The sequence below is a fragment of the Lemur catta genome, chromosome X (assembly GCF_020740605.2).
Source record: "Lemur catta isolate mLemCat1 chromosome X, mLemCat1.pri, whole genome shotgun sequence".
In the NCBI taxonomy this organism is placed as follows: domain Eukaryota; kingdom Metazoa; phylum Chordata; class Mammalia; order Primates; family Lemuridae; genus Lemur; species Lemur catta.
Window position 1 is genome coordinate 71,721,542 of NC_059155.1, and position 6,819 is coordinate 71,728,360.

Genomic DNA, 6,819 nt, shown 5'->3' on the forward strand with positions numbered 1-6,819 from the left:
GGTGACAGAACAGGACTCTATCTCAAAAATAAATAAATAAAAATAAAGGGCATCTAAAGAAGAGAGTGTTCACCACCAGGTGCCAGGTGAGAGTGGGGTTCTGGGACCCCAGTGGGAAGCAAGAAGCCACTGTCACCCCCAGGCATGGAGGCTTCTAGAGTCCAGAGCGCGGTAGCAGGGGCCGCCGGCAGGGGCGAGGGTCTCAGGTGGAGGAACCGATGCCGCCCTGCTAACCAGGCAGCAGGTGCCCCTCCCCCCGCCCTCTGTGCCCCCGTCCCGTGGGGGTGTCTGTTGCCTGAACTCAACCCGAATCCAGGGACGATCCCAGCCGAGGGAGGCAGGATTCATCAACTTCAGCCTCCCAGGGCAAAGGGCCACCCAGTCAGGGTCCCGGAGGAAGTGACCAGCACAACCTAAAAAATAATAACAAAAGGAGAAACGTCTGTGGCAGGGGTCCCCAACCTATGGCAAGTTGCATAAATATTTCATCATATGTTACAATCGAATAATAATCAAAATAAAGTGCACGATAAATGTAATGGGCTTGAATCATTCCGAAACCATCCCCGCTTCTTCCCCGGTCCGTGGGAAAAAAATGTGCCTAAAAGTGTCCCAGATTGGCACCACACGTTATGGTTAAAAAGTCCGGGACACTCCTGTGTCACATGTCCTCACTGGGATCTCACCCTAATCACAGGGAGTCGGGATGGCCATTCCTAACAGAAGGATGTGTCCCCCAGACCAAAAGCAACCCATGACCGAAGTGACAACCCGTGCCCTGGAGATGGCTGAAGAATGGGCCCCCAAGATGTCCAAGATATGTTCACCCTAATGTCCCCAACCTGTGATTATGTGTGTATGAGTTTCCGGTGGCTTCTATAACAAATGACCGCAAACCTGGCTAGAGTGCCATGGCATCAGCCTCGCTCATGGCAGCCTCAAACTCCTGGGCTCAAGCCATCCTCCTGCCTCAGCCTCCTGAGTAGCTGGGACTACAGGGACGTGCCACGATGCCCGGCTAATTTTTCTATTTTAGTAGAGACGGGGTCTTGCTCTTGCTCAGGCTGGTCCCCAACACCTGAGCTCAAGGGATCCTCCCGCCTCGGGCTCCCAGAGTGCTGGGATTACAGGCGTGAGCCACCGCGCCCGGCCTCAACATTCTACAAAAAGAAGTTATCCCCCAAGTTCTGCCTTTGGATAAAGCAGACCTTTTTTTTTTTTCCTTGCTAAATTTTTTTAGTATTTCTAATCATGGGTTTGTAGATTCGTGACATTTTTCATACAATCACACAATCCGCCACTTTGGGGTTTTTTTAATTTCTTTTTATTTTTCATCATATGGATACATCGCGGTTGGACGTATTTAAGGGTTCTCCGTGATATTTTGATACAAGCCTGCAATGTGTAGTGGCCAAAGCTGGGTACGTGGGTTGTCCTCACCTCAAATATTTATCATTTCTCTGTGTTGGGAACATTCCAAATGGACTCTTTCTTCCAAAAGGGAAGACAGCTTTGAGATTAAAGGCCACCCCCAGATAGATGACATCACCTTCGGTCCCGAGGCTGCACGGCACCCCATAACTTTATCATGGCACATGTCACCTTCTTGGCATCCTTTAAAAAAAAAAATCACACTCCACCAATTAACTGTGAACAACAAGAAACACAAGTATGACGTGTTCTTTGGTTTCCAGAAAGCACATTCCCCACCCAGTGAACTCAGCTCAAAAGAAAAGGAAAAAAAAATTACAGAAGAAATGCCCATCTTTTTTTCTTCTTCTTGTTTAAAAACCTCCACTTCTTCCCCCACCTTTGGGACCAACTCTAGGAACAGATGTGGTTCAAATTGCAGAGGTTCTAGCTGCCTTATAAGTGGCTGGGATTTCTGCAGAAACCCCCTTTTAAAAAATATCCTTTGGGAGTGAGGTTACTTTGGAGTCCAAACTCTGTTAAAGAAGAAAATATATATATATTCACTGGCACTCGTCAAAGCGTGGGCAAGAAGACTTTATTCAACTCCGAATAGGGGACAGGAGGGTGTAGATTTACAACCAAGGGGCAGAGACAGCAGGGGTCAGGGGTTCTGGCTGAAGACAGGGGGTGAGCAGACAGCACCCGGGGGCAGGTGAACGAGGATGACGAACTGACCAGATACCAAGGCGGTGGGGGGGGGTGTTTCTTGTTAGCAGGTCCTTGCTAACATTGCATTTCACAGGGACATGAACATCTGGGCCTGGCAGGAGGATCTGGAGGTGACCGAGCAGAGAGTCTGTGTCACCTCCCCTGTCCCCTAGCGCTGTCAGTATTTAACTCCCACGTCATTTGTTTTGCGAATTAAAATAAAGTCTTAAGGCTCCCCCCACCGGCTAACTGAGTGGACTCCTCCTGGCCAATGGGACGCCCTAAAACTGAGTTACTGGCCATGAGGAGGGGTCAGACCTGCCTGTTCATGCCCCTCCCTTCTTGGGGACATCCTCTGTGACTCACTGACAGGCTAAGGCTGTGCTAGTCACTCCTGCAGGTCCTCAGTTTACACAGCAAATATATGTCCTGTGGCTTGTCTCGGATTGAAAAACTTCCTTATCTTAAAACATTCCAAGCCTTTACACAAAGCTTCATGTCTTTAACCAATTACAAGTCACCTCTCCACACTTCGAGATGTCCCACCTTTCTGGGCCAAACCAATGTCACCTTCCACGTATTGATTTATGACTTTCCCTGTAACCCCTGTCTCCCTGAAATGTATAAAACCAAACTGTGACCCAGCCACAGTGAGTCCACTTGCTCAAGGCTTCCTGGGCGTGGCTCCGGGTCGTGGTCTTCAAATTTGGCTCAGAGTAAATCTCTTTAAATTATTTTACAGAGTGTGGCCCGACCTCCCGAGGAAGGAGGCAGAGCTGAGCCTCAGGACTGCAATAAGGACACAAGGACAGGGCCAGCCAGGGACCGTGGAAGAGGGAGTTGGTTGACAGGAGCTGGAAGGGGCCTGTCTTTATCTCAGCGGACGCCTGCAAGTCTGCTCTTTGACTCTTGGCTAAGATAAGGGCCTCGGCGGATTTACAATGTGCCAGTTAAAGTTTAAACCTCCCCCGGAGACCCCAGGCTCTGTTTCTTTATTTGAGGTTTGCAAACAGGTTTGAACATTTGCAACTGGCCTGACCGGTTAGGCAGGTAACCAGAGAAGAACTCACTGGAGTAGCAAGAACTACCCCCATCTCACACCCCCTCCGTGTCTGCTTCGAGCCTTCCAGAAACCAAGATTCCTCCGGCTGTCTTTGGCGCTTCAATCCTGAGAAGAGGCTGGTGGGACCCCGGGAACCCTGTGCACAGGGGGTTTCTGCACCCCCCAGACTTGCCTGCAGGCTCCGTCTCACTCTGGTTGCATCCTCATGCCAACGATTTTTAAACGAAAGCTCTAAATGCCCAACTCAAACATTCAACTAGGCAAATTAGGCATGTAGTGGTGTATCACCAACCCAAGTGTACACGGCGCTGAGACACTTGATGGTCCACAGGCAGGAAGATGGACAGACCTTAACTCACATCCTTCATCTGAATTAACTCGGAAGGGGTTAGAGACCCAGATGCAAGAGCCAACACTGCTACAAGACTTGCAGAACAAAGCAGAGGAGAAAGTCTTATTTTTCCCGTTTTGGTTTAAAAAAGACTTTTTTAGATAAGACGCCAAAAGCCAAATCCATTTTTTTAAAACTTGATAAATTAGTTTATCCAATTTCAAAGCTTTTATACTTCAGTAAGAAAATGAGAAGCGTTAGGGTGGAACATTTAGGAGGTGCTCGCAGCGTGGGTGGAGAAAGATTTCTCAGGCAGAGATTAGGGTAGAAAGAAGAGGTTTATTTACTTTTCCCCGGGGCGGGGGACAGGAAAGGAAGAACGGGCTGACCCCAAAACCAGCTACTGAGGCTTTTTAAACGGGGTTGTGGAGAGGCAGGGACAGGTGAGAAACTGCTGCATCCAACCCTTCCTTCTTCTTGGCAGCAGGTAGATAAAACCTGCCAGGATGTCAGAGTCCAAGCCTTGGTTTCCTGCGTTTCCTGGGAGAAGGGATTATCGCAGGATGTTTGAGGCGAGCAGCTCACCCCCTGCTGTCCGCTCCGGAACCCCTTAGGCTGTAAAAAGCAGATTCTCACAGCAATTTTGAAAGGGAGAGATTTACATCTCTTTCCCGTCCATTCACCTCTTTTCAGAGCTTGTGCAAAACAGAACTCCTGCAGGGAGCCTGTTACAATTGACCTTTAACCCATACGGGGGAAATTAGGTATTTCCCTGTTACTTTTGCAAAGTCACTGCCCCTTTCAAAGAGGTGAGACAACCCACAGAGGGGTATAAAATATTTGCAAATCAATACTTTAGAATAAGAAGGCAAACAGCCCAATGAATCAATGGGCTAAAGGTGCAAATAGATTTTTATTTTACTGAAGAAGGTATATAAGCCTCTGGAAAGCTGCTCTGTAGTCACTAGTCATTAGGAAAATGCGAACAAAAGCCGCCGGGAGACACCATGTCATCCTCACTAGGACAGCTGGGATCAAAAGGACAGACATTTCCAAGTATTGATGAGAATCTGGGGACACTGTAGAAATAACTCTCATCGTACATCGGTGACCCGGAGGGTGGGGCAGGTGCGGCCACTTTGGAAAATAATTTGGCAGTAATCCAAAAGGGTAAACATAAAGTCACCATAGGATGCAGCATTTTACTCTCAAGCGTACACCCAAGAAAAATGAACACGTGTGTTTCCGCTTAAAGACTCACACACAAAGCACTAGTCGCAGTCACCAAAATGTGGAAATAACACAAGGGTGCACCACGGATAAACCAACAGCGGTCTGTCCACGAAATGGGACATTATTCAGCCACGAAAAGTCAGAAGTTCAGACACACGCAGCCACATGAATGAACCCCCCCAAAAAATAAAAATTGTGCTTGCTAAGAAGCCAGATACAAAAGTCCCGCATAGTGCATGATTCCATTTACGTGAAATGTGCAGAAAAGATAAACCTATAGAGACAAAAAGTCAACAGTTAGTGTTTGTCTGGGGCTGGGTAAGGCGGGGAAGAGGAATTAACTATACATGAGCCTGAGGGATTCTATTTGGACCCGTGGAAACCTCCTAAAACTAGATTACGGAGACGGCTGCAAAATCGCGTAAATTAGCTACAAATAATTGAATTGTATCCTTTCAGCAGGTGAGTTTTGCCACCTATAAATTAAATGAAACTGATGTTATAAGGCCAGTTGGCTTTTACGGGGATTCATAACAGTGCTTAGCTTTGTTGAGCCTCTTAACCGGGTGAGGACTGGCAAATATTCCGCTGTGGCGAAATTCCTTGTACCTTCTTTTGAAACTGTTGGGACCCAAGACGCACCACCCCAAAACATGACTGAGTGAGGACACAATAGGCCACCCCTGAAGTATACTTCTTTGGCATCATTGGAGCTGATGATTCAGAGAAAGTGCAGACACGAAAGTAGCTCTGCAAAGCTGCCCTTTTGCAAAATAAATTGACATCTATCAAGGAAATCTATATCATTAAAAGGTCTGTATCACAAAGAGGGCTGCTCTACACAACTTTTATAACCCGAGAGACTTTTATCTGCGTGACAAGGCAACCTTTATTCACCATATAACTCTCCCCCATCCTCCCATAACCGTATCCACTCCACACACACAAGAAGCCCCAGCCTCTATCTCTTCCTGCAGCTCAAAATACTATATAAGCTTCAAACATAGGGTCTCATTTTTTTTTTGTGGGAGTCCCACGTGTGTGCAGATATTTAAAATGGTTTTCCTCCTGTTAACCTGCTATAAGCCAGTTTAATTCACAGCCCCGTCAAAGAATCCAGAAGCGTGGAGAAAATCCATTTTTCCTTCCCTAACAATATTGACTTGACCAGCTTGCTTTTTCTGAGCCTTACAAAGAAAGACATTAATAGGTTTGTCATGAGTGTAGTTAGGGATGAACTAAGCCAGCGTCTAAAGTTCAATCCGTAACTAGTTACAGAGAGAACAAAAATAGCTCATGTTTTGCATGTCCCTCCCATAGATAGAGTTTTTTTTTTTTTTTTTTTTTTTTATAACCAAGGTCTCAAGAACATAAAAAAAGGAAAACAAATATTTCTTAAAGGGTCTGGGACAGTCATACCTTGGAGCTTGTTCAGCCACCTTCCTGCCTGGCTAGACATTACCACGAATAAGTTACACATGAAACGGTTCCAAAAATAATATTTGCATGTTGGCTTTGTGAGCAATGACAAGAGAATAGTCTCTCAAAGCAAGACAGGTAAGATTCCATGGTCTCTACCCCTGTGATGCTTTTTGAGTGCACGGAAAATACTGGGCTGTGAATGAAGGTATTTAACCCCAGATCTGCCAGCAAGTGAAAACATACGGCCTTCCTGCCGTAATCTGAACACTAGGGATTCCTCATGGAACGTAAAGATTGTGAAAAATCTTGACTTTTTTAAGGAAAATCATCAAGATTCCATAAAATAATACCAAGGAATGGAGCCAAGAGTCTCTGCCTATGTAAGTAATTCCACGAACTATGAGTAAGATACTGTTGCGTAGTCATTATTAGCATGGATACAATGTATCACTCAGACTGAGGGTTAGTGTTGTTCTGTGGTGTAGGTAAGTAATTGCATGAGCTAGGAGTGAGATACTGTTGCATAGTAATTATTAGCATGGATACAATGTATCGCCCAGATTGAGGGTTAGTGTTGTTCTGTGGTGTAGGATTTTTCCCGATGGAGCCAGACGATGTTTTTTCCCATTGCATTTCTTCTCATTTTGCT